The 27,793-nt window shown below is 47.2% G+C and overlaps 1 long non-coding RNA gene across 1 annotated transcript in view; it reads left to right on the top strand.

Annotated features, from left to right (window-relative positions):
* Positions 1-4,781: 4,781 nt before the first annotated feature.
* Positions 4,782-27,793, top strand: part of LOC131484926 (uncharacterized) — a 163,212-nt gene continuing 140,200 nt past the window's right edge. Inside the window, exon 1 of the long non-coding RNA XR_009248505.1 lies at positions 4,782-4,995. This is a non-coding gene — a long non-coding RNA (uncharacterized LOC131484926). The remainder of the gene's footprint in view (positions 4,996-27,793) is intronic.

Here is a 27,793-nt window from a genome sequence, read left to right as displayed (position 1 = left end):
CCTTATGTACTTAACTACTCTGCTATTCTGTTCCACATCCTGACCTTGGGAAAGGGTATCCTGGAGTGGAGGGTGCCTTCTAGGCACTAGGAAGGGATAGTCCCTGCTGCAGAAGAACAAATTGGCGTGTGGTTTATACTCCGGCTTGGGTAAATTGAGTTGATGCAAGTCTGTGTCAAGTTCATAGAGACCCTTCAGCTTCTGAGGACTAGAGAGGCAAAAGCTTCCACCTGGAACAGGCTGGCTGGGGCCAGGAGGACAGCTGGCTGGGGGAGGGCAGACAGGCGGCTGGCTACCACTGTGGTTGCTGCCCCCACAGGTCATTTTGGTTCTTATTTGGCTTGACACCACAGCAGCATCCAACTTTATTCTCATACATTTTATTTTGTAGCACAGTCTCTTGTCCTTCCAAATCTTTGTAGCATCTGCAGAGACGTGCACTTTCTCATCCTGATGTTGGTTAGCCTTGTCTTCTCTCCTTTTGTCTCTCTGTCTCTCTTTCTCTCAGTCATTCTCATTAGTGGTTTGTCAATTGTATTAGTTCTTTCAAGGACTCAATTTTTCTCTGTTGAACCTCTCTATTATATGTTTGTTTTCTATTTCGTCATTTTCTTCTCTCACTTTTTTTAATGTTTATTTATTTATTTTTAGACAGAGAAGACAAAGCGCGCACACACACATGAGTGGGGGCGGGGTGGGAATCCCAAGCAGGCTCCAAGCTCAGCAGGGAGCCCCATGTGAGATCATGGCCTGATCTGAAATCAAGAGTCTCAGAGGCTTAAGGGACCCAGCCACCCAGGCGCCCCTCTGCTCTTACTTTTGATATTTCCTTTTTATTATCTTCTGGGTTTGTTTTGGTGTTGTTCTAACTTAGCTCATTATTTTTCAGCCTTTTGAAATATATCTAATACAGTAAATTTCCCTCTTCCTGTTTTGGTTACATCACAAACTTTTCTATATAATATTTTCACTATTGGAGAGTTTAAGATATTTCCTAGTTTCCAGATGATTTATTTTTGACACTTGGGTTATATAGAGATGTGTTTCCTGATTTCCAAACATAAGGGGATTTTTCTGTTATCTTTTTTTGTTACACTTTTCTTGTTTAATTGCACTGGGATTAGGGAGCATGCTCAATGATTTCATTCTTTTACATTTGTTGAGATTGACCTTGGAACCAAGTATAAGTTCTGTTTATAGAAATCTTCGAAGTGTAGTCAAACAAAAAATGTATCTTCTGCACTTGTTGAGTCCTGTTTCCTACATATGTTCATTAAGCAAAGTTTGTTAATCCTGTTTTTCAAAATTTCTGTGCCCTGATATTTTCTTTTCTTTGTAGCGTGTCAATTACTAACAGAATGTGTTAAAATCTCCCACTGTGATTGTGGATTTGTCAGGTTTTTTTCTGAAGTACTGGTAATTTTTAGATTCATATTTCTGAGGCTCTGTTATTAGGTGCATAGAATTTCAACTAGTTATGCCTTTCTGATGAACTAAATCTGTTATGATTGTGAATGAATCACCTTATCTATAGCAATGCCTTTTTCTTAAGATCTCTTTTGTCTGACATTAACACAGCTACTTTAGCTTTTCTTTGGTATGGAACACCATGGCATATACCCTTAGGTCTTTGATATCTTATGTAAACACATTTCATTGGATTATAAAGTTATCTCTTTTCATAATATAATAGTGAAAAAAAACCAGACTAAAAGTATGATCCCAGTTACATAAAATTTCACAGTGACGCAAATTTGGTTGGTGGTTCCGGTGGAGAGCCGGTGTTTGTTTTATGACCTCCCAGTGATGGGTTTTCGTGTCTTCTCTGTCTTCTCTCTTCCTTCTTTTCTTCCTTTCTTTATCTTCTCCCCAAATCTGTGCTGTATCAAGTCAACTCTGCACAATCCTGGGAGGCATGTGTGTGCCTGTGCGTGTGTGTGTGTGTGTGTGTGCATATTGAACATGTGCACGTGCCTAATCCTCTAATCTCCTTTTCCCCAAGCTTCTCAAACTACACCCTGGTCACCTCAGTCTTCCTTCTGTGCTCAAAGACTGCAAGCTCATCCCCACTCTGAGCCTTGGCATTTCAATCCTCTCCTCTGGAAATGGCTTCAAAGAACACCCTACCTAAGGTAAGCCCTTTCCCCAAATCCCTCTTTATTATTTATCCTTTTTTTTTTATTATCTTCATAGCACTTATCACTACCTAAAATGATCTCGCATTTGTTTACGTGTTTATTTTACATTGTCCCCATGTCACTGGAATGTAAACCTCCAAGGAGACCTTATTGTCTTGCTCACTACTGTATCTCCGATGCCTAGCAAAGAACTTCACGTGTGTTAGAAACTCGTGGCATTGCTGTTGAATGAATGATTGAATGAGGGAATGTTTTACTTCTCTTTGTCTCTCCTACTCACGTCAAGTATTCACCATGCCTTATGGCTTCCATTTCTTAAATACGTCTCAGGACTGCTCACCTCTCTCTACCTCCTCCTTCTGTTACCTGAGTTCAGGTGACCATCATTGCTCACCTGGACATCTGCAAGTGCTTCCTAACTGGTCTGCCCACATTCTGTCTAGGCCCTTCCGGCCTACTCTCCATACTGTGCCCAAAGGATCCTTCTCACCTATAAATAGATCAGCTCAGCCCCTGCTTAAAACCTTTGTGGGGCTTCTTGTTGCTCTCAGGAAGAGTCTGGCCCCAGGGCATGATCTGGCTCCTACTCCCTCTTCTAATCTCACCCTGACTTCTAATCTCCTCTCTCTCCCCTTGCATTCTGAGCACCAGATTGCCCTTCTTCCACATCCTCAAGTGGCCTCCTTTCCCCTCCTCAGGGCCTTTTACACACAGGCTCACTGTCTAGAGTCCTTCACCTCCTCTTCCTCCCTGGCCTCCAGAGGCCTTCCCAATCCCTATCTGCCATTGGCTAGGCTTCCTGCTGCTCTCCATCAGTGCTCTTGGCACACCTGGTTGTGAGCAGCTGCCAGGGCGACTCCTGGCTCTCGTTCCCTCTGCTGCTCTCAGTAACTAGCATACCGCCTGGCACATGGTGGCTCTTGGGGCATCTTTGTGGAATGAAGGGCCAGGGCCACTATGCTGGGACCCCAGAGTTGACGGCGCCGGACCTGCGTGGCCTGGCCCCTTCCTCTGCAACATTGTAGAACCACTGACAGCCATAGCCTGGGGAGGCTGAGGGGTGGCTCTTGGCATGCTCCTTGCTGAGCTGTGCTGAGTACCTGGCCCTGGCTGTCAGGGACAATGAGGGAGGCCTGGGCATCTCACCTTCTCAAGTGGGGAGTGGGGCATTGCTGCTCAAAAGACCACACCTTCCTCTTGGAAGGCTGTTGAAGAAAGGGCAAGCACAATGTGCTAAGTGTGGATCATACTCTCGATAGAAACCACTGGACATTGTGGAAGTTTGGGCCCAGGCGGTGATGCTTCAGGACCCATAAGCACAGTAATGGTGATGAGGATGTTGTTCTCTTCATTTCTTCATGAGAAATGATGAATCAGACCCTCGCCCAGGGAGGATGGGACAGAAAGCAGTACTTTGACATTCCGTAGGCGTGGCGACCTTGAGAGCTTGGAGACACCTGGGCATGGAGGGGGTTCTCAAGGGACAGTGGCAGCAGAAGCTGGAGTGAGACTTCTTCAGATGGCTTATGGTGAGCAGATAAGTGAGGACACTTCTCCCCAACTGTGAGTGAGCCCTGCCTAGAATGGCCTCAGAATACAGGGGATGCCTCCACATAGGCAGGAGGGCCTGAGGCCTGCAGTCATGTGTCTTAGTCATTACTGAAGAAGGGGCACACAGACTTTCCAAAATTTAGAACTCAGAACTGAGCTTGTGCCCCAAAGGAGCAGCTGAAGGGTCCTGAGAGGAAACAGTTAAGAGCAGAGCAAAGTTTGTCAAGAGTGTTAGCTCAAGCAGCACCTTGGCTCATTCTGGGGCTGGCTAGGTGAGGGAGGGAGGGGCCGTGGCTGCTTTCTCTGGGGCCCTTGCCTGGGTCAGGCCCCTCCTGCTTGCTTCAGAGACCCCTCAGGATTCTGGACTCCACAATTTTCCATGTCTCTCACTTACATTTCTGCGTTGGCCTGAGCTTTCTTGGAGAAGAGGCCTCAGCATCAGTCCTCCTGGAATTGGAAGATGCATGGGGTCTTGATCAGCTGGTTTGGGGAATGAGATGTCCTCTGTTATCTGCCTCAGGGCACAGCCATGCCTCTACCATCAAACTGGCAGTTCCCGAAGATGCCAGCAGAGCTACTTTTCTTGGTTTGCAGTTTGTTTGGAGACTGCTCCAGAGCCTTGGGCTCCATCGCCATCAAGATCCCTCCTGCTCCTCCCTTCAAGTCTCCAGCTCTCATTTCCTTTGGGAAAAGGAGACCCAAGCCGATTTGGGAAACGTTCTCTGTAGAGGACGCTGGCACCATGTCCAGGTCGGCAAGGCTATATTTAACTGCTATATTTGCAGTTCCACTCACTTGTCCCAACCCCAGCCCCGCCTGCCACCCCTCTCCCCCCGCAGAAGCTTGTCCCGCACCATTGGGGCCCTGTGTCGCCCCTGCTCACCCCGCTCCAGCTGTGCAATTGTGGTCTGGGCCACAGGCTATTTTTTGCTTGGTGCCAAAGATTATTCAGTTATCAGGAATGTGTGTTTAAGTGGCCGTCTCCGGAACAAGGATTATAAATAGGAACTTGGGGTCAAGGCCTCGGCCCCAGTGTCCTCCTCCTCTTTGTCCCAGTTCCTGTGCCGGCTCCTGGATTTTACTTGGGGTGAACACCAGGAGGCTATGGTGAGGTTGTCTGGGGAAAGGACTGCAGGCTGGAAGGCCAGAGGTCCAGGACTGACTGCGTCCTGACAGGCTAGTCACCCAACCTTTTGAGACTTGCTTTCTCCATCTGGGAAATGAGGACACTCAGACCCACTCGTCGAATGGCAAACACGTAGCATGGATCTCTGTCAGTCTATGAAGGGAAATCCAAGTTAGACAGGTGGGTATCTGGGAGGGGAAAGTATCAGCCATCAAATGCATTTTTTTGCAAGGCTGATAGGGTATTAACAAGCAAAGAATAAGCAAGAAATAGTCTTGGGACTAAACATGTAAAAGTGGAGGGGAGAAAGATCCAGAATTTGTCTTTAGGGAGCTCCCAGTCTGATGGTGGAGGCTGGGCCCAGTCTCAGTTCCATCACAGAGTGGCCTAAGCAGAATGGAGTTGGCACATTTGAGCACAGGTATTTGAGATGAGGCTAAATCTTTCTCTGACAGAGTGAGGGTTGATTCTCGAGAGGCCAGTTCTCTTGCACAACCCGTCCCAGCCAGAGGCCCTGGTCCAGGCAGTTAGACTGGTGAGTGTGGGTGAGGGCATCTGGTCAAGAAGGTTAGGCTACTTCCTGGTGACCAGTGCCCCCTCCTGTCCTGTTGAGAGCTATCGTCTATGACCTGGTTGGGGCAGCTTTGTCTCCTCTTCACCCCACACAGGGAGATGAGAGACAGGAACAGAGCTCTATCAAAATGCAGGGCCAGGACAAGTGGCTCCATGCTGCTCCCTGGGTTCCTCATCGGGCTCCTGCCTATGAAGAAGGGTATCAGCAAGGAAAGAATACAAATGTCGTCGCTTTACCTCAGCTTTTCCATCTGCAAAATGACAGAAATAATGCACAACATCCCTCCCTGGAGATGTTAGTTATGAGAAAGATCTAAAGGGATATTGTTATGGTAAATGGTAATGATATCTAGAGCAGAAGGGCATTGGTTGGCCTGAGTGGGGCCAGCCTCCTGGACTGTGGTCCCCATGCTTTGGGCCTCAATCTTCCCCTCAGATGCAGTTCTTTCGTCTGCCCTGCTTGCTTGCTTGTTTTCTTTCTTTCTTTTTTTTTTTAATTTTTAAAAATGTTTTATTTATTTTTTGAGAGGGAGCGTGGCAGTGGGGGAGGGGCAGGGGGGGCAGAGGATCAGAAGCAGGCTCTGTGCTGACAGGCTGACAGCGGTGAGAGCCTGACATGGGGCTCGAACTCATGAACTGTGAGATCATGAACCTGAGCCAAAGTCAGACGCTCAACCGACTGAGCCATCCAGGCGTCCCCATCTGCTCTGCTTTCTTAGTACTTTCCCCCACTTCTCCCCACTAAGGCCCCGGAGACCCCTTCTCCCTCAATTCTAGGTTTCTGGACCCAGAAGGCACTTAACTCTTTCTCCTCTTAGGGTGGGGCCGGTCGTCCCTGTCCCATATTTTGTTACCAGGTTGGGGCCGCATTGGCAGGTCTGATATTGCACCTGCAACTTCAGCTCTCATTCTGGAGTTATTGAATGTCCACTATAAATGGAATTGATTTTTTATATCTTGGTAAGACTTTCATTTAAATTTCCAAGTGAGAAAACAAAATTCTTTGGCAGAGTACATTTTTTTTTTAAGTAGCCGTAGGTAGAGGAATGAGGTATTTCCAAATGGAGGTGGAGGTTGGGCCAGGGGGCTGCCTCCCAGGCTGATTTAGAGACCCCTGCAATGTGAAGAGAGGGGGCGGATGGCCAGGCTAGCCACCTACCAGGATAGAGTGCTGGGGATGGCAACCACATGGAGTGTCTTCATGACAGGTTCCTATGGAGCCCTTGCTGGGTCGTTGCCAAGGGCTTCCTTTGCCTTTACTTCTAGGGAGTGTTCTAGCTTGGCTTGACCGTGCTGAGAACCCTAGGGCATCTAAGTCCAGTTCCACAGGCAAGAGCAGAGATGACATCAGAAAGAATTTTCCAGGAGGCCCTACATGCAGTATCGGCGGGGGCGGGGGGGGGGGGTAATCAGGAGATAAAAAGGGAGTTGGGGGGGCATGCTTGGCTTATTCAAGTCCTGGCCCTCACTCCCCACCTGGCCCCCAGATTCTGGCTGCTTTGTGGATGAGAATGTAGACTTGTACTGGGAAGCCACCAAGATTCAGTCACATGTAGGGCTGAATCAAGAGGGAGGCTTGAATAGTTTTCTTTGAGGGCTTAGCTGCCACCTCCTTTTTCTGTGACAAGGTCAGGATGACTCCCAGCCCAGCAACTTCCTCAACCTCTTGCCCAATTGCCCCCACAGGCAAGAATCAGTTTCCTTCCCTCTTCCAAGATGAATGCTGTCCTTTTCCTTGGCTCATGGCTTTGTCTCTTCAGTCTTTGGTTTCATTGTCATACCTCCTTCTCTTATTTCATCCTCTTTGTCCCCTTCAGTCCAAGAAGGCAGCATTTCTAAAGGTATGACATCCTCTAGAATCTCACTTAGGTGACCCAGAGTGGACCTTCCTCCCCCTGCTGTCAGGCTTGCCTCTTGAACCCTGCTGGCCTCAACTGCTTGTTTTGGATTGGCCCTCTGCCCTCCCCCAGAGGGCCTGGCCTTAGAGACCCCTCCAGAGAAGCAGAACTCTGACCCCAGGACCAGCATTGGAGGCGAGGAGAAGTGGTATTGGCTAGCACACCCCCAGCCTGGAGACTCTGGAAGGCAGGGGCAAGATTCTAGACCTGGACCATACTGCCCGTGGGCAAGTCCACCCAGGCAGAGGCAGGACCAGAGCACCGGGCTGTTACTCTTCACAACAGCTCTTTGAGGTAGGCATTGTGACACTGAATGAGGAACCAGAGGCGCAGAGAGGAACAGAGCCAGTAAAGGTCACACAGCCAGTAAAAGTCAAAGCTAAGAATAAAAACCAGGTGTTGCTGCCTGTCCCTTAGCACTCCTTACTGTAGAGTTAGGAGATGCCCCGCTGAGGGGTTACTGCCTTCAGTCCCTATACTGTCCTAAGGCTTGGTCATGAAGGGCCCTATGCCTTGCAGTCTTTTTCTTGAGGTATTTGAGGTCCCCTTCTGTGTTTAGAACTGACCAAGGCTGGCAGTGCCCTCTGAGTGGGTCACTTTGAGCTTGGACTGAGATGTATGTGAGCCCCATTCCCTCTTTATCCTCTTTCAAGTGCCCTCCAACCTTTTATCCCATGTGTGAGGTCGGCCAGATGCTCCAAGAGGCAATAAGACTCATACCTATGTAGCCATCCTGAGGCCTCATAGCCACACTCAATTCCAGGCAGGCAGTCTGGCCAGTGGATTGCTCCCCTGGCTGGTGAAGTATTTTTTTATGTGAGATCACACGAGACTGGGCTTTCAGAATGGTGCTGACATGCTGATTTTGAATGACTCAAATTGTTTACGTAGACAGAAGCCTGGCAAAAAAACAAATTTCCTGGGGTCCCGTACACCTTAGGGTTGGCTCTGCCATTCCCCTGACATTAAGCCATCTTGCCGTATTATTGCTTATTGTATTAATTGATTTTCCCTTTGTTGCCTTGAAACCTCTTTAAAAAGACCTACACCAAGGGAGATTTCCCAAATTCCCTTTATTACCCCCTCCCCATCATGTTTCACAATCCTTAGATTTTAAAATTGGATCCAGATCTGACTTCCAGGCCTTAATTTTTCAGCTCAAACAATCTCCCTTTGTCCTGGTCTCTGTGGACAGTGCTCAGCCCCACCCGACCTTCTTGCAAAAAAGCAGAAGGCCCTCTCACACCCTGGGATTTCCAGGAGCCCTAAGATGTATTAAAACCTGTCAGAGATCAAATGGCTGTCCAATGAGGTATGGAATTGTCAGTTTATACTTCCATCTGAAATGGGGCATTCTGGGTTGTGTTGGAGAATGTGGCCAGAGGGAGCCTAAGAGGCGGGCATCCTTTGTGCCTGGCACCTGCTTCTCCTTCCTCTCTTTCAGCCTTCTTGCCCAGGTCCTGACCCCCTGGGCCTCTTTCTAATGCATGCTCTGGCCTGTGCTCCCCAGTGAAATTGGGATGAAGGCTTGGAATGGAACGATCATGGTCTGGGGAGTGACTGTCCCTTGGCAGAGAGAGGCAAATGGACCATCCCTCATCCCGGGAGGTCAATGCTATGAACCACATTTCCTTCCCAGCAGCATCTGCCCATGGGCCTCTCTCTGAGCCTCTTTGTCTCTCTCTTCTCAGTGGGGCTGTCAAAAGCTGAGCCTCACAGGTTGTGACTAATCACTAGCAGATTTTTTTTCCATCCAAGAAGAAGAAAAAGCTGAAGGAGATGAAGAAAAACCCCAACAGTGAATAACTCCGAAGAGTTTCCAACATGTGGGTGTTTTTCTGGGACCAAAGATCAGGAAGATTCCAAATGTAAACAATCCCAAAATAACTCAGCTCTCTCAACCCCAGGCATTCCCAGGACTGGATGTCCACACTCCCTCCCTCTCCCTCTGGGAACTCAAGGTCAGGGAGAGGTGGCAGCCTTGGGCACTGTGAAGAACTGCTTGAGTGAGGCCTTCAGAAGGGCATAGACTTTGTGAGGCTGGGATTGAAACTTCTTCATCAGATAATAGTCTTTTTGAGAGAGAGACTTCTTTCTGCTTCATCAGATCAGGTCTCCCTGGGATCAGGGACCATGACTATGGCTCTCTTTGCTCAGAGTCATAACCCATTGTGCTTAAACCAAGCTCCTGAGATTTCTTGCCAGCATAGTGTAATGGAAAGAATATGGACTTTGAAGTCACACAGGGTTGGAATCTTGGCTCCACCACTTATTAATTGTGTGGCCTTGAGTATGTTATTTAGCATCTGGGAATCTCAGTTTCCTCCTTGTAAAACTGGAGCAATGATTCTTACTGGAGAAAATACGCTAACTAATGTGCCTAGTAGGATGCCTATTACCTAGAAAGGGCTCAGTGAATGTTCCCTCTCCCCCTCCCTCTTCCCATGTAGGTGGTTTAAGCTGGAGAAACCACTAGCTTTTGTACCCCTCTCTTTGTCAAAAGAAGGATGCTGTGTGTTCTAAGGTAGAAATCACTCCTTCCCCCACATTACTGAAAATCACTATTACAACTCATCTGGAAGAATATATTCAGTATATAGTTAAAAATATTCTAGAGGTGATAATGTTGGAGAAGATGGTAGAAGTTTTGGTGAAAATCATGGCAGCGGTGACAGTGGAGTTGATGGTAGTCATGATGAGATGATGGCGGAGGGAGTGGAGATGGTGTCAGAAATTACAGTGGTGATGGATGCTATGGAGTAGGTAATGGAGAGTGTTGTTAAGGTGATTACGAGTGTAGTGGTGGAGACGGTAGTATAGGCTACAATGAAGTAAATGTGAGGAAAATGCCACGGATGAGGCTAATAGTGATGGCGATGGTGGTTATAAAGCCTATGTTAGAGGTGATGACGTCTGTGTGGTTTGGGATGATTGTTTCATTTGATTTGGAGTCATGGTGAGATATGGTGCTCTGTGACCAGGATTACCTTCAACAGTTATCCACTCAAGGAGAAAGGCACAGAGGGGGCAGGCAAAGCAAGGTGGAAGAACGCTTTATGATTAACTGTTACACTGGCCCTAAACTGCAATAGAAAACATTAGACTTCTGAATCATTGCTGATTGAATACGCATGTTTATCTTGGCTATTTCCAGAAGCCCCACTAACATGGCATTAATGGGCTTTTTTTAAAAAAGAAAGGCATAAGCCCACAGGGAAAGAGAGAATGGGAGAGGGAATAGCAGCAGACAAGAGAAATCAAGAATTTGGGAATCAGAAAGTGTATGGATGTGTGGTACCTGACTTAGCAGACCACAGAAAACTGAAACTCAAGCCCACAAGGTTGTGGGGGTAGATGGCAAGAACCAATAGGTAACAAAACATTTTTAGCCACAGATTCCCAGAAAAGTCTGGGACTTGGAGGCATCAGTTGCTTCCAAAGGCAGAGGTTCAGAATGAGGGTGGAAAATGGGAGGATTGGTTACAAGTTTAAAAAAAAAAAAAAAAGCAGTAGGAACCTCCCCATTCCAGATTTATTCCTCTACCCTATGCATCCAGGTAATCATCTCCTTCCATGCTGGTAGAAGACAGAAGATTTATGCTCTGAGATGTTGAACCTGAAAAGTTCTGGATGTAGGAGCACCAGGCACAGCCACGGGAGGAGAGAGGAGCCATTCTAAAATTACGGATTAAAGATAAACCTGTTCCCTGAAAGATGAGGCTCTCAGCTCTCTTCCTCATCAGTTCCCAGAAAAGTGTAAGCCAGGTTAACACCACACAGGCAAGATATTGGAGGAAAGTTTCCCAGGGTAACTGATTTTCCCAAGAGAAAAGACCTACCGGTTTTGATATTTGGTCTCCCTGTGAATCTGCAAGTCCCACTCAATTACCCTTTGGTAAGGCCCACATGTCAACAACTTTCTCTCTTCTTCCACCACTTCCAATCAGAACTGCAGTGCTTCACATATCAATATGAATGGACAGCTAAGAATTACTTGATATTTGAGGAGGGCCTTCAACATGAAAGGCAGACATCCAAACCAACGAAGAGGAAAAGGGAATATACAAAAAAAACAGTGAAGAAGAAAAGCACAGAAACTATGATTAACATTTTTAAAATGATAAAAGAAGGTTATGCCTTCTTTTAATGAGAACTAGAGGTGATTTTTTCAAAAAGGAGCAGAAGAAAGGAAGTCCTTGGACATACAAATATAACATCCTTATTCCATTAAAAAATCAAAAGAAGAGTTGGAATATAATATAAAGTCAGGACAAAGTCCCCAAAAGTAGACCAAAGAAATGGAAATTGACAGAAGAAGTTAGATGGTCAGTCTAAGAGCAGCATCTAAAAATTTGGTCCTAGAGAGAAAATTTAAAAAGGAGGAAAATTTCCTAGAACGACAGAACATAAACTTACAGATCAATTTTTTTCTATGAGTATATGGCAAACTGAATTTAAAAACAAAAACAACTCACCCCAAAGTCACCCAAAACTTTAAAAGTTTTCAGAGAGGGGAAAGAAGTTTATTTACAAATTATTGTGAATTCGAATTGTATCACAGATCTCTACAACTACCATGTAAGGTAGAAGAAAATGAATGATGTGTCTAAATCCTGAGGGAAATGATTTCCACAGAGCTCTATATCCAGGCAAACTAGTAATTGAGTACAGCAATAAAAATAAAGATACCTTTGGACACGAATGGTCTTACAAATTTACCTCCTACACAGAATTTTCCAGGAGGATTCTTGGGGAATGTTATCCACCTTAATTGGGCAGTAAACCAAGGGAGAAGAAGGAGACAAAAGATCCCATGATCAGGATAGAGACAAAGGGAAGTTTGAAAATGATGATGAAGGAAAGTGTCAGGATGACAGTCATATAAAATATGTAGAGAATGGTCAGTCCATGTTAGCCATGAGGATGTAGGACTCCAGGAGGGAGGTCTCCAAGAAGAAAATGAAACTGGCAGTAATGTACATTCCAAGGAAAATTTCAGTTCCATTGGAGACCTTGGAGATAAATTAGCAAATAATACATGGAAAATTAAGCAAATGGCAAATCAAGATAATTATTATTTCCAAGAGAAAACAAACAGCTGTATAAGAAAGGAAAAGTAGTTTAATTGTGATAGTTATATAGCGATAGTAATGCAAATCCTGAACAATACTGTAACAAATAGCAATATTGTGCGTGCGTGTGTGTGTGTGTGTATGTGTGTTAGAGAGAGAAAGAGAGATGGTGTAAGAAAGCTGAATATTCATCTTCCATAAGTAGATGGTCAATAGATGAAACCTAATACTGAAAAATATAAGAAATATCAGTATTACCATGTCATATAGAAATATGGAAATAAATCCTAGAGGAAAGAGTTAAAACAATTCAAAGTGCTTGCCTCAGGAAAGGAGGACTCAAAAGTGAGCAGGATTGGAGAAGTCTTATGGTTTTCATTATAAACCTTGTAGAACATTTTACTTTCAAAAATATGTACATGTATTACTTTGATTAAAAAAATAAAGATTTAAATAGAATATAAAAATGAGAACTCTAGTGAGCCATGCTAGATTATGTGGAGAACTTCTTGACCAAATAAGTCAGTCCAAATGGCTCAGAACCAAAATCAGCTGAAAGACCTGTTCCATCTACTGCCTCTAGGTCCAAACCCAAGTCTTGGATGTGTCCACATTCACCAGAAAGCCACAAAAGGGAGAGCAAGAAACACAGAAACATCTTGCATTTACTCTGATTTCTCAAGCCTTTCCAGGACCATGTGGCTGCCACATGGAAGAATGAGAGAGGAATGGGGAGAAAAAGTTCAAGCCAAAAATAAGGAGAGATGATTGGGCCTTCTCCCTGGGGGAGCAAGCCCTAGCCCTCATACTGCACCCATGTGGGCTAGATGTTCAGTCTGGCACTCCATCTCCTTGACTAACACAGTGCACTATAAGATATTCTTAGACCCGAGTAACTATTGCAGTGCTCCTCCTTGAATGTAGAGCAATGAGGGAGGGGAGAGCTGTGAGTATCTTCTAGAATCCAACAGTGATGATAGCGGTGAAGCTGGAGGTGACAGTGTGATGATGGCGCTGATAGAGATGAGGAAGAGGCATGACAATGGGGATTTATAATGAGCTTGACAGAGGGAGTGACTAGAGAAGTGATAGATGCAGTGATGGGGCTAGCGATAGTGGAAGTGATGTTGACGATGGTATTGGAAGTAATGGTGCAAATAATTCTAGCGGGATGATGAAGGCGACTATTCGTGATGATAGAGGTGATAGTGGCTGTGAAGATGGAGATGTTAGAGAAGGGGGTATTAGCAATGATAGTAGAGGTGATATGGTGGTGACAGTGGCATGATGAGAAACATGGTATTAGTGGGGTTGATGGCAGTAATGGGAATCAAACAAGCGGAAGTGATAGTAATGTGGATGGCACTGGTAATTAGAGCAACGAAGGTGGAAGTGATAGTGGTGATAATGGTGGGAATGTTGGCGGTGATGATGGATTTGACAGTGGTGGGGATGCTGGAGTGATTATGGCCAAGGTGGTGGATTTCATGATAGTAAGATGGTGGTATTGACAATGGGAGCAATGATACTGGATTTAGCAACGACAAACACAATATTATAAATATGAGAATATCAATCAAAATCATAAGACAGATGCATACGTAGAGCATCTAAAGACAAGTGTTTGAATAGGCTGGGTTATGCTGTGGTAACAAATAGCCCCCACATCTTTGGCAGTTTATATAGTGAAAGTTTAATTCTCATACTATATGTTAAAAGGTGGTTCTGCTCTCATAGTAACCCATGGGCTGTGCTGGTGGAGGGTCCAATTCTGTGTGCTTTTAGCATCACTGTGGCAGTTAGGAGAGAATGTGATGAATCATGCATTGTTTCTGTACTGGTCAGCTTGGGCTAGGTTATGGACTCCAAAATTTCTGTAGCTTTCAACAACAGAATTTTGTACTCATGTTCTAGGTACATTGCTCAGAGGTGACACATATTGTCTCTGCCTACATTTTATTGGCTGAAACAAGACTACTTTCCAAAGAAGCAAGGAAGTGCAATCTTCTCAGGTGCCTAGAAAGAGAAGAACTGGAATATTTGTGTACTCTTCAATGACTGTGACAGGCACCATTTGCTCATAGGGTACAGGAAGAGTAGGGACAATGTAGGTACCATGGAAGGCTGCTATGGTCATGAAAGAAAGACTTGGTCAGTGTGGAGGAGCTCATGGAAAGGAGAAAACAATTTAGAGGCAGGAGATACCAGAGCTAGAGGCAGGACAAGTTATGGCAAAGTTCATAAACCTGCTTGCCATTGTTCCTCATATCCCTGGGTATTTCTGGCTTCCCAGAAATCCAACAGATTCTAGGAAAGTTTGTTTGGAGCACAAGATTGATAGACAGAAGCAGCAGAATATAAGGATGGAAAGGTCAGCTAGAGCCATGGCATGGAGGGATTTGAATGCCATGCTGAGATATTTTGCAACATAAACCACAGATAAAATGCTACATAGCCAAATAAGCTTGGGGGATGCTTCATGCGTATCACTCTCTTGTACATTAATTCTCTTTGCACCAGGAAACCCACTGGTGATAATTCTGCCATCTGCAACACATGGCTTCCAATTCTCTGGGTGTAAACATCCTGGTCAGCAGGATGGGGAAGAACAAGGAGTGGGGGCATAGGAGAAGTTTATGGGTCAGGCCAGGAAATGGTGCAATTGCTTCTGCTATAAAGTATCATTGGACATAACTAGTTATGTGGTTGCACATAACTGCAAGGGAGGCTGGGAGGTATAGTCCAGATGTTTGCCCAAATCAGGAGAGATGAAGTTTTGGAGGGCAGCAAATATTCTCTTCATAACAGCTCTTTTCAGGTCTTTAAAGGACTTGAAAATGAATGAAGGCCAAAGCTTTCCAGTATGAGATAGGGTGGCAGATGTTGGCTCAATGAATGGAAGGATTTCTTTGACCATTTTAACATAATCATGGACTGTCAAGATTGGAAGGGGTCTGGTATGGTTTAATCCCCAATCTAGGGCTTGAGACTCATTTCTAAGAACTCTGTTTAGGGGTGGAGCATTCTCCATGGATGAGGTAGCCTGTTTCATTTCCAGAATTCTGAAGGCTAGAAGTATTGACCACCGAACTCACACAGAACTGTGAACAAGAGCATATAAGCAAAGGCTTATTCTTGTGTCAGTCCCCGTCTCCATGCCTTTCTCAGCACCTTGATGGTCCTCAGTTTTGTTTGATGGACACCTCACCCCCACAAATTTCTTCATATTCCTAAGTACCAGGGCCACATATGTGGCAACTTTTATTTACACTCTGGGGGGAATGTCTTAGAAGTTGGATCCCTGTAAGTGCAGTCTAGGTGGGAGCTTAAAGAGTGATCTCTGGGCCTTGCTCTTCTGAAAAGTCCACCCTCACCTCTGCTGCTCATTCTTCTTGGCCATATTTCTCTGAAGGCCCAGCCTGGCTACCGTACTGCCAAGCTCCACCCCTCTCCCCATTCCCTGCACCCTTTCCTGTACCCTGTGCTCTCTCTGGAAACTGTCAAATTCTTGTTTTCCTATGATGAGAAAATGATTTCCCTTAGCCTCCCATCGCTTTTCCTTGAGGCCGGCTTTGCAAACCATATGGTTCTTCAAGGCACTTTGCTTCACACAAAGGTATTTACTCAGAAGAGACATTAGGGGCCCTTGGGTGGCTCAGTTGGTTGAGCGTCTGACTCTTAATTTTGGCTCAGGTCATGATCCCAGGGTTGTGGGTTTGAGCCCTGCATCAGGGTCTGCGCTAAGCATGGAGCCTGCTTAAGATTCTCTTTCTCCGTCTGCCCCTCCCCCCCACTTGCTCTCTCTCTCTCTCTCTCTCTCAAATTAAAAAAAGAAAGAGAACGAAAGAAGGGAAGGAAGGAAGGGAGGGAGGGAGGGAGGGAGGAAGGAAGGAAGGAAGGAAGGAAGGAAAGAAAGAAAAATACATCATATCGCTCCTGTAGGGGGAAGAATCACTGCAGTTAGTTAGGGTGTTAGTTGACTTTGGTTTTTTTCCCCCTACTATTCACCCATTCATCCATTCATTCAGCACCTTATTTAGTGATCACCTACTATGTGCTGAGCACATAGGTAAAGTGCCTAGCACAGATCAAGGACTCAATAACTGGTAGCTCATTGCTCATTTCCTTCCCTCTCTTCCCTTAGAAAATTCTCCCTGCAAATGAAATGACACTTACCACCAAGAGGCCTCTAGTTCTAGATGCTAGGGAGAGCTGTGCAGCTATGGGATTGGCTGCCCCTGAGTGCACATCCCCCTATCCCTCAGGCTCCCACAGTGGAGACAATAACCTAAAGAGGGGTCACGCTTGAGTGTTCAACCTCCAAGGCCATTGCTGTGATTGACAATGGTAATAACCCTGACAGTCTGATGTCCCCTGTATAGACAGGAAATCCAGTCTTTATAGTTGATTACCTCACAGGGGTTCTGGGTAGTCTTCCAGAGATGTCTGATCCAGTCTCCCCGGTGCCAGACCCGGCCTGGGTGTCACTGTCTCATCTGCAGTCTCATTGACTGTCTCATTAACTGCAGTCTGTCTGATCTTCTCCTGACTTTGTGAGACGCAATGGCTGGCTTCCCCCTGGGAAGCAGCATGTTCTCATTTAGATTAGAATCTCCTATGCAGTACTGTTCTGCAGGGACCTGGCTCCCAGAGAGCCACCTGATGGTCAGATGACTAAGGTAGCCCCACTCTCTGTGCAGGGCAACTTCTGGGAAGCCAGTTGCCCAGCTATAGGGTTAGGTCTGCAGGTCTGCACCACTCCCAAGAACAGCATTCACATCATGGAAGTGCTCCATTCTTAAAGGCTGCAATGTGAATGGTGGCCCCTGCGGTTGTATAATGTAGCAGTCATAAAGTAAAGTACACTTTATTTGCATCAGTAATGTGCTCCCCTTGAGTGCAAAGAGCTGTAAGCTTTCAAAGTCCAGTTCTGTGCTTTCTGTTGATCCTCAAAACACTCTGAGGTCAGGTGGCATTTCCATTTTACATAGGGGAAACTGAAGGACACAGAAAGTGGCTTCCCCAGGGTCACACAGCTAGAAGTGGTAGAGTGGGAGCTGGGGCTGGCCCTATGCTCAGACTCTGAGCACAGTGCTCTGACTGCTGTGTGGCAGCTCCTTGCCTCCTACCAGATGTCCCCAGCCTCACCATGCTCCTGCCAACCTGAATGCTTCCTCTACTCTGTCTGCTATTCCCTTTGGGTTCAAGACCCTCATTTCCAAAGCAAGTATATGATAAGTAGTGTGGGCTGATGGGAGAGGATAGCAGTGCCACCTCTCCAGGTGACACAGATACATTTTCTTAGGAGCCTTGTTTTCGGGGCTTCCTTGGTGCCTTAAAATGGGAAGTGAGTAGGGAAGGTAACACCCCTCGATATGGCCTAGGATGAAGCAAGGGAAGAAGGAGCAGTGTTGGGGTGGAGGGGAATACCACTGGCACCCTACATCCCACCTTGGGTCTGTATCCCATCCCTTCTTGTCCTCTGCTCCTGTCTGTCAGATGCTCCTGACATCTAGAAATCTGAGATGCCTGGAAAAGAGGGGAAGAGGCGGCAAACAGCTATGAGCTCATCCTTACTGGCCGGCGCCAGGCGCCCCTGCGGGACCCTTTTTCCATGGCGGGGTCCAGGCTCCTCGGGTGGCGATGACTTCAGGGCTGGAGATTCCCCACTGGCTGCCCCGGGGGATGGACGCTGGCTTCTGGTGCATTCCAGCCATGCTCCCCTCAGCCCTGGCGACATGAGAACCAGAACCCTCGACCCTCTGTCTCCCCGCTACTCTCCAGGGGAGCCTCAGGCCCAGCTTGTCCCCAGTCGTCTACTCGGCTCCTCCTGACCCAGACCTTTCCAGTCCCCACTCTTCCTGTTCCAGAGATGGAAAGCCCAGGATCAAGAGATGGGATCCTCCTTCTTTCTCTTGACCTAGCTTTCCTTTCTGCCTTCCTCCTTCCCTCATCAGGTCCCCAGTCTGCCCCCTAGTCCTTGGTTCTTCTTGCCCAGCAGACATCAGCTTGGACAGAGTCAGTGTCCCCAACAGCAGACAATTATGGCTCCATGACAGCTACCTGAGAGAAGCAGTTGTGGGCTGCCCCTGGATCTGTCCATGCACGCTGATGATAGACTTTGTGGAAACTTTGCTTATCCTTCCCAAACCTGTCATGAAACACTGTACTCCAATCCCTGTCCAAACCTGCCTCCTATCTAGTCCAAGTCATTGATCCTCCCACCTCACCCCATGTTGCCTTTGCAATTCTTTCCATTCTCCTGGTCTCCTTCATGATCATGGGGTGTTTTATGGGCCTGTGGACTGAGATGGCCCTGTCCAGTAACTACACCTCCAATATCCATTCTGGCCACCATGCTATAGCCTGGGACTCAAGAGTATTCCCACAACTCTAGGGCTTCCCTATATCCTTTTGGTCACTCCCCCATATCTACTAGCACTGCACGCCTGTTATCACTGTCTACACACTGCTGGTAATCTGGCCCACAGCCTGTCTCTCTGCTCCCACCCTCAGCCTGTCTTCTTGAAGCTGTCTACACTTGCTTCTCTATTCAACTTCCATTCTCAGCTCAGCCTGCTCCCCTCAGACACAGCCTGCCCCCAGCCCGCTGAGTCTGTGCTCTCTGCAGTCATCAGTGACCTTCTCTGACCTTGTTCCTCTGACCTCTCTGGTAGCCAGTTACACTGACCATCCTCCTCCTTGGCCTTTCTGCTACCCTCTGGGCCAAAGGATCCCAAAATACAGTGGCTTAAGCAAGATGGAAATTGATTTCTCTCTCTCGAAGGCCGAGTGCATGGCTGGTTGGTTTGATGGTGTAAAGGCCTGGCTCCTTCTCTTTGTTCTGCCATCTTCCATATTCCACTTCCGTGTCCTGGTCCTGGATGGCTGCTCCTGATCCTGTCATACGTGGGAAAAAGGAGACGAGGAAGGGGAATGCCACACAACTTTCCTTTAGAAGCAAGACTCAAAAGCTGCAGTGTCACTTCAGCTCGTGTCCCACTGGCCAGAATGTAGCATATGGCCACACCTAGCTGGGGACTGTGATCTCTAGCCAGGCAGAAATTCCATTGCCATGTAAGAAGGAGAGAACAGATGTTGGTGGACAACTACCTCTGATTGCTCCTTGTTAATATTTTGCCCCTTAAATGTTGGTGTTCCCTTTTCTGGCCTGCTCTCTTCCCTATGTGTTCTCCATGGGGGACTTAATGCACCCACAGATTCAAACCCCACCTTTCTGAAGTAAGGCATTCGCAACTCTGCATCTTAGCACAGACGTACCTCCTGGTTCTGTACCCACAGTTCCACCCCACAACTGGGTAATTCTTTTTGGAGGTCCCACTAACACCTCAAAATCAATATGCCCCCAAACCTAACTCATTATTTTCTTCCCAAATTCCCTTTTCCCCGTGGGGCCCTAGCTTCTGTGTGTGGTACCACCCCTCCCACCCCAGGCTCTCCAGCAGTTCCCATGCAGTCCATCCATCAAGCTCCCTCAGAGCCATCCCTTCCTCACCATCTCCCTGCCTCGGTCCAGGTATCTGTACTTCCCTCCTGGCCTTGCAGCCGCCTGCTAGCTGTCCCCTGTGCATCTGCCTCCCCAGGTGTACAGAGCAGCCAGACTGTCTAAAATGTGCGCCCCCTGCTTATACACCTTCCATGGCTCCCCAGTGTCTATAGAGTACACCCCAGTCCATTCCCTGTTCTGCTTCTTCCTATTCATGCTTTGCCATTCCAGGTGGCTTCATGAACTCTGAAAAGTGCATATCCTGTTTCTCGGCCTGTGTTTCTCACCCATCACTTTCTGTCCATCTGCCCAACTTGGCAGATACCTACTCAGCCCTCAGGACTTGGCCTAAGTGTCTACCCCACTGGGAAGCCCCTTCTCACCCACTCCCATGCCTTTTGGGAGCTCTGAGATGTAACTCTAACCCCTGGCCTCTATGACACAGCCTCTGTCTGATCAGAGCAGAACTGTAATGACCCATTTCTGTATCCCTCTCTCACCTGCCCAGGGGCTCTCTGAGGGCATATACTTTCCTTCTCCCTGGATCCAGCATCAGGCACAAGGCCTGGAAAATAACAAGCATCCAGAAAGTGTTTGTTGAATGAAAAAATGATCGTATCACCCTAGCTCAAAAAATGTGAAGGACTTGAATGATGGGACCATAAGGTTTTTGAGGCTTACCTTTCACTCCATCACCCAGATGCACCATTTCTTAGCACAGACTTTAAATTTTTTTTAATGTTTATTTATTTTTGAGGGAGAGAGAGAGAGAGAGAGAGAGAGAGAGAGAGAGAGAACAAGTGAGCAGGGGAGGGGCAGGGAGAGGGGGAGACACAGAACTGGAAGCAGGCTCCAGGCTCTGAGCTGTCAGCACAGAGCTGGACGTGGGGCTCAAACCCATGAGCCGTGAAATCATGACCTGAGCTGAAGTTGGATGCTTCACCGACTGAGCCACCCAGGCATCTCAAGACACACCATTTCTTGTCATATCCACATGTTCTTAGGCTCCTGTATCTTTTGTCACTTGCTTCTCCCAACCTGAAGGGCCTTTCCCCCTTTCTTCACTTGTTGAACACATAACTCATCCTTCAAAACTCACTTGTGGGCTACCTTATTTGGTCTGCCCAACTCAGTCACATATTCTTTGCTCTGGATTTCTGCTGCTCATGCTGCTATTATAGTTCTGTATTGTTACTGTCAATAGAGTGCGGTGTCCAGCTATGCTATTAACATCTCTCACCCCTCCTTATATATGTAGTTTTCTCCTTTCTCTGCTGTCCCCATCATCACGTGGTTGAAAGGAGGGGACTGCCTTGGTGTTTGGCAGCCCTGCCTTTGTGGTCACTGTTGAGACTTCCCCAAACTGGGTCAATCGTAGCTCCTTACCTTTCTAGTTCTAGCTCATTGGTTTAAGACCAACCACCTCACTCAATCCAGGCCACTCAGAGTCATTCCCTGATATGTTTTCTAAAAACTGAGAAAGAAGTAGTATGATGTAAAACTCAGAAGCTATTAGAGGCCATGTCTTCTTTGTGTGATCGAAGCCATTGTGCAGTGAGAGAAGGAAGCTAACACATAAAAAGGCATGGATGGCATGGATTTATATATATATATATATATATATATATATATATATATACACACACACACACACACACACACACACATATATGTGTATATATATGTATATGTATATACACGTGTATATATATATATATATAGAGAGAGAGAGAGAGAGAGAGAGGCGCATGCACACACACACATCTGGAGGAGCTTGAAGGATTCCTGCTCTTGCCATGAATTCGTTGGATTCTCTGAGTAAATAATATCCATCATTTTTCCTAATCTGGTTCAAGTTGCAACCAAGAGTCCTAAGTAATACATATACTAGTTTGGTTCTGCTTAGTATTGTAGCTATCGGAGTGCAAATGTGACCGCACCCCCAGGCTGTCTCTGAGTTTGTAGAGGGCACAGCCCCCATTGCTGCCCCCTTGTCCCCCAATATGGCAGCATCCCCTCTCAGGCCTACAGCCCTACACCAGGGCTGGTTCATCTTTGCTAATTCAGTGACTAAATGCTCCCACACAGGGTGACTGGGCTGCTGCCTGACCATGGCTTTTCTCCCATTTTAGGCTGTGTAAACCCATCAACAATCAGCAAATTAATAGTCTGTGAGCCAAGGTCACTCGTGGTTTGTTTACTGCAGCCGCTGTTCCCCTGGGCTGAGGAGTCCTTTCCACAGGTGTTTCTTCAGCCTGGGCTTAATTTATTCCTTTCCCCTTCCCTTCCTCACCCAGGCTAATTATTGCTTTTGTTTATAATTGAGTTAAGTAAACTGACCTCCAGTCTTCTCCAGCAGAAGCCTCCATGCCTACACGGTCCATTAATGCCGCTGCAGTGTGGCTGGACATCAGCCAGGCTGTAGGACACCACACATCTGGATACTGAGAAGGCTTCAAGGGCCGCTGCTGAAGGACAGTGTCAGGGCTGGGGGAAAGGGACACAACAGCAGACTTTCATTGCCAGTGACCCAAGACTTTGCCAGGCACTCACACCAAACTGTTCCTGAAGTGAAGTGGTGAGGTCAGCCTGGGTGTACATTCTGAGCCATGGGCTACGCCTGGGAGGGGAGCAAGATGTCTCCCTGGGAAGAGACCGTGGGGCAGATCTGTAGAAGGAGCAATAGCCAAATGGTTGTGGCTGAACAGAGGAGGCTTTGATGGGGGAGGGGAGGCACTGTCCTCTGCTCAGCTGGGCGCTACTGGGATGGGCAGTCACTGGCCCTTTCGGGTGCTGCTGTCTACACTGGAACTGGAGCTGCAGGGACTGAGTCCAGCACTCTTCAAGGGCCCACTCCAACCAGGAACCCATAAATACTGGGCTGGTGTTAGTACAAAGACCAGCCCAGGCTCATCAGCAGGGTGTTTTCAGCAGGGAGGAATAGACATACTCTTTCACTCTGGTTCTCATGTGGCCCAGCACATGGGAAGCTGTCCGGGTGGGGGCTACCAACCAGAGCTTGGCTGCCCCCCAACCCCTTGCCCTAAGCCCTGACGTCACAGCCCAGACATCTGGCTGTCAGACCTGATTGAGCTCATTCCTGGAAGGAGCTGGCAGGCCATGAAGCTTAACCCCGCACACATCCATGCCCACCCAGCCAGGATCGGCCCTCCTCCTGGGGTAGAGCACTCACTGCACTGAGCCTTAATGTCCTCATACATTAAATGGGGATAATGATGGCACCTACCTGGAAGGGTTGTAATGAAGATTAATGAAGACCATGAGCTGAATGTACGCAGCATACAGGACCTGGCAAATTTTAAAATCCAACTGGTGATAGCCACTAGAGTATCATATAACAAGATGCTCCTCCTACTCTCTGTGACACTAATGTGCTGTGTGATCTTAGGCAAGCCACTCTTTCTGAGCCTCAGTTTCTTCATCTGTAAAGCAGGAGAATTTCCATCAAGCTTCTTTTTCTAATCCGAAGTTTCACTATCTGTAAAATCAGGATAAGATATTTTCTTAATTATCTACTGGGGTGGATGGAAAGAAACTCAGATGACATATAGTCAATGCGATAAAGCTTTGAAAAATATAAAGAATTCAAGAGATAATAATGATAGTGAGCAAAATGATAAGTGCTAATTAATTCTAATCATTTCCTAATATGCTTTTATTTGCTTGCCGAATGGTTGGAGGGGAGAATTTCAAGTGTAGGTGCTGAGGAGGAAACCTGGCAGAGTGGTTCTGGGCAGAATGTAAATTATGCAGGGATGTAGCTGAATTGGAGACATTCAGCCCACTCTTGGGATGTCTCCAACCTGCTAGGTGTGTGGTTTGGATAAGCTCCCCAAGTGGTTCTGAAGCTCTTGACTCCCACCTCATTCCCCTTCTTGGCTATTCTTTCACTTATGACTTTGAAGCTTATTGTGAAGTCCATGCTGCAAGGATCCCATTCATAGCTATTCTCAGATACTCATCTCTGTCTGCGTGTGATTGAGATTCCTGTAATGGAAGAGTCTGGGCTAAGAAGGGGGTAGACTTTGAGTTGGAACATAAGGGGAGAGTTCCACAGAAGGGAAGACTGCAGGCCAATGTCCCCTTGGCCAATGGTCCTTACATGTCTCCCTTTTGTACTTGTGGAGACAGTTTCAGCTGCTGTGTTCTCAGGAGCTGGCACAGGGTCTACATTAGGATATCTTAGCCCCTTTAATCCCGTTATTTCCCTCCCTGTCCTCCACTGATCTGCCCTTCTCTTGGAAAGAATCATTACTATCTTTTGCATATCTCCATGACTTAAGCACATTGTGGTAAGCTATTTTCTATGCCTCGTATTGTGAGGACAATACATATTTCATTTTTTAAAAATATTTATTTATTTTTGAGAGAGAGGCACACACACAGAGCATGAGCAGGGGAGGGGCAGAGAGAGAGGGAGACACAGAATCCAAAGCAGGCTCTAGGCACCAAGCTGTCAGCCCCAAGCTGGACATGGGGCTCGAACTCACAAACTGCAAGATCATGACCTGAGCTGAAGTTGGATGTTTAACCGACTGAGCCACCCAGGCACCCTGCCGTATTTCATTTTTCAAACATACAGCATTATGATATCAATTAGGTGTCTAAGGCTGGGATCCCCTAGAAGTAGTACTAAGATAGAGATTTGAATGCAAATAGGGAAGCAATCTAAGAAAGCACTGAAGGAGTACAAAAGTGAGAAAGGGAAGGGAAGAAGCCAGTAAAGGGAGTGCTATTGAGTAGCTATTGGTGTGGGAAACTGGGGCACAATCTCACTGAGTCATTCCAGGCAAGGGGAAGGAAGCTGAGGTATCTATGTACCATCTCCCCATCTTTGACTGAGGACTGCCTCCAGGAGCGCTAAGCCTCCATCAACTCTGGCTTGTCCTGTGCACAGGCAGACAAAGGTGTGTAGCAGGCAGTCTTCAGTCTGTAGAGGTGACACTGAAGACTATGGCAGGCATCCCAGGGGGCCTGCTGCAATAATGCTTTTACAAATGAGGTACATCCCCCACTCTTGCCCTCAACCTCACCAAGACTGCTCTGATGTGCAATTTGGAGTTGGGGTTCTCTAAGGTGGTACACTATGACAGAGTTTTGGACAATGCCAGATACAGTCATTATGAGAGGAATTAAAAAAAAAATCTATTGAGCCCCTGTTGTAAGACAATGTTCCATGCATCTCATTTTTCTGCACATCTTGCCAGCACAGACACAGGCTCCCTTTGTTCTTGATTCGCAGCTTTGTCTGTGTCCAGAACAGTAAAGAGAATGTCTACTTCTGGATCAAATTTGAGGCATACTTATTGCCTATTATAAAAGATTCAGACTCTCTAAGCTCAGAGGTCTTCTGTAATACAACCCACAGTGAGTGCATGTATCACCTGGCCCTCTTTGCCTAACCCTGTAGAAATTAGGGCTCCCTGGGCTGTGCAAATGCTGATGCTCCAGACTGTTATCACTGTGAGTAATAAGTCCTTTGACTCTGACCCAGGAGTCTCATGTCTTCTGCCAGCATCTGGGAAATTGTGGCAGGTAAGCTTTCTAGCTTGCAAGAAGGGTGCAAACCTCAGCTCCTTTTACAGTTCTTGACACCTTTCCTACCTGCCCCCCAAATCAAGTGCTTGACTATCATGTAAGTGATGTAAAGAGACATGAGACCTTCTGTTCAGGAGCTCAAAATCTATTTGGGCAAGTAAGATGAGTAAATAGGAAGTAAAAAATCATCCACAACATGGTCTGATTACTAATAGCATAGTGCTTGAGAAGGGGCTTTGAGGATGGGGGTTTGGAGGGAGGGAAAAGAGCTGGAACAAAGCAGGGAGGCTGGGAGTGAGTGCAAAGTGTCCAGGGCAGTCCACACCTGGTATGGGTGAGGGTCAGCCAACGCACAGCAAGTCAGGAGTTCCCAGCTAAGGAATGCACACTGAGATCTGGGGGTGATGGGGAGCCCTGGAAGCCCTATACCATGCCGCCATGTGTCTCATGCACCACCCTATCTTCTCTGGGACTTACTGTTCTGGCACCTTCATTTCCATCAACTCGCTGTGCCCAAGGTGCCTTGGAAAAGTCCCCACAGAATACGTGGCACTTTTGTGAGGCATGTAGTTGTTTGTGTGGCCTGGAAGCTGGGGGTGGGCGCTGAGTCCAGAGTCTATAGAGCCCCCACCCGCTCTCCTGGGCAGCAGCCAAAGACCACCAGAAATGTCCAACAGGGAGAAGATTTACAGCTGAGCTAGGAAGAGCATCCCTGTGAAGATACCTACACAGTCATTTCAACAGGAGAATTTACAAGCGTCCATCCTCCTTCACTTGCTACTGAGTGGAAAAATACACTGGGCCCAGAGCTGTGAGTTCCTTGCCAAAGCCTGTGACTCATCCCTAAGTCATAAATAACGGGTCCCTCATGACAAAGCAGAGAAGGGAGCCGGGCCCGGGGCCACGTATTTATTAGAAAAGAGAGTATAACCATTAGTCGGGGGGCTTGGTTTCCGGAAAAGTCAAACCACACCACGTTAGAGAAGGTCAGGAGGCACTTCCACAGGAATTCAGACCTGACATTTTTTTTTTTCATATTCTCAACCTTTCATCTGGGCTGGAGACCCTTGATGTATCCACCAGAGGTATCCCTTGGCCACGCAGTCCAATGGATCAAGGCAGGTCTTTGCCATGTCCCAGGCCCTGTTAGGTGTCTCCTGACAGCCACAAAAGGAGGCAGAACTGCATGCCTTGGTGGCCACCACGTTGTGAGCATCAGGAAACGTTTACTGCCGGAAGTGTGACCTCTGGCAAGTTATGGTTTCTCACGGGGCCTCCATTTCAAAAGGCTTCCAGGCCCACTGTCAGAAAAAGGTGGGAGTAGGTGCAGGCGCTGTGTGGACAGAGGAACTGGCTCATACTTGTGAGAGGCATGGTCTTAGGGCAAAAGGAAAGAAAAGGAAAGGTTTGCTTCTCTCTGGAACACACTCTCTGGGGGTTTCTTCCTGTCTCCGCACCTCTCTCTGTCTCTGGGTATATAGGACTAAGAATCCAGAGGATAATGGATGTAGACAGGGAGGAACAATAAATCACTTACAGACTATCAATGAAATCTTCAGTGCTTGAAGAAAATACAGGCGTGTGTGATTCAGGGAAAGCTGAACTTGCCATCTTCCCTCAAACTCCTCCTGTGTTTTCAACACTACCTCCCTTGTTGCTCAGACCAGAAAACTGGGTGTTTAGGATACTACTCTGCTTCCTCCCCTTCCTGCACCTGCTCAGGACATCACCATCCCTCACCTGATAGCACGGGTCTGAGCAAGCTGCATTTCCAACCCTTCTGTGCCTCCTACTATATTCTGGCTAATGGTCCAGGCCTGGTGGGGCTGCACCATTGAAGCTGTCTGACTTCTGTCTTGTTCCCCTGCCTGACACCTACTCACTCACCACAGCCCGGGGTCAGCTCCTCCTTCTGCATCCTGCTCCCCTAGGGCCACCTCGGCCAGGTACACACCTTCCTCGGCCTCCTGAATCTTGGTGGCCCTTAACTGCTGCTACCCATCCATGCCCCCAGCCTGGCCATGCACCCCCTAGGCAGAGACCGTCTTACCTAATCCTCTGTGTCCACACAAACCCTGTCATGCAACTTCAGCCAGGGAGAGCTCAAGGAGTGAACGATGAATGGCCAAAGAGATGAATGGAGTGGTGAATCAACCCTGCCTTTGTGACAGCCCTTGGCACACACAGGAATGTGTGCTGAGTCTGCTTCCCCACTCTGAACTGTGCCCTATTTTCGTTGCCGCCTTCTGGCCTGCAAAGCCAAGGGCCTTAACTAACAACTGGCCTTGAGCACAGATGACTAACAGAAGCTCCATGCGTGGGTTGGCTGTTTGATCTTGGCTACCTCGGCTATTAGGGAGACTCCACTC

Source organism: Neofelis nebulosa, chromosome 9 (genome assembly GCF_028018385.1).
Source record: "Neofelis nebulosa isolate mNeoNeb1 chromosome 9, mNeoNeb1.pri, whole genome shotgun sequence".
NCBI lineage: Eukaryota > Metazoa > Chordata > Mammalia > Carnivora > Felidae > Neofelis > Neofelis nebulosa.
Note: the sequence above shows the minus strand (reverse complement) of the source record. Positions and strands in the feature narration are given on the sequence as shown.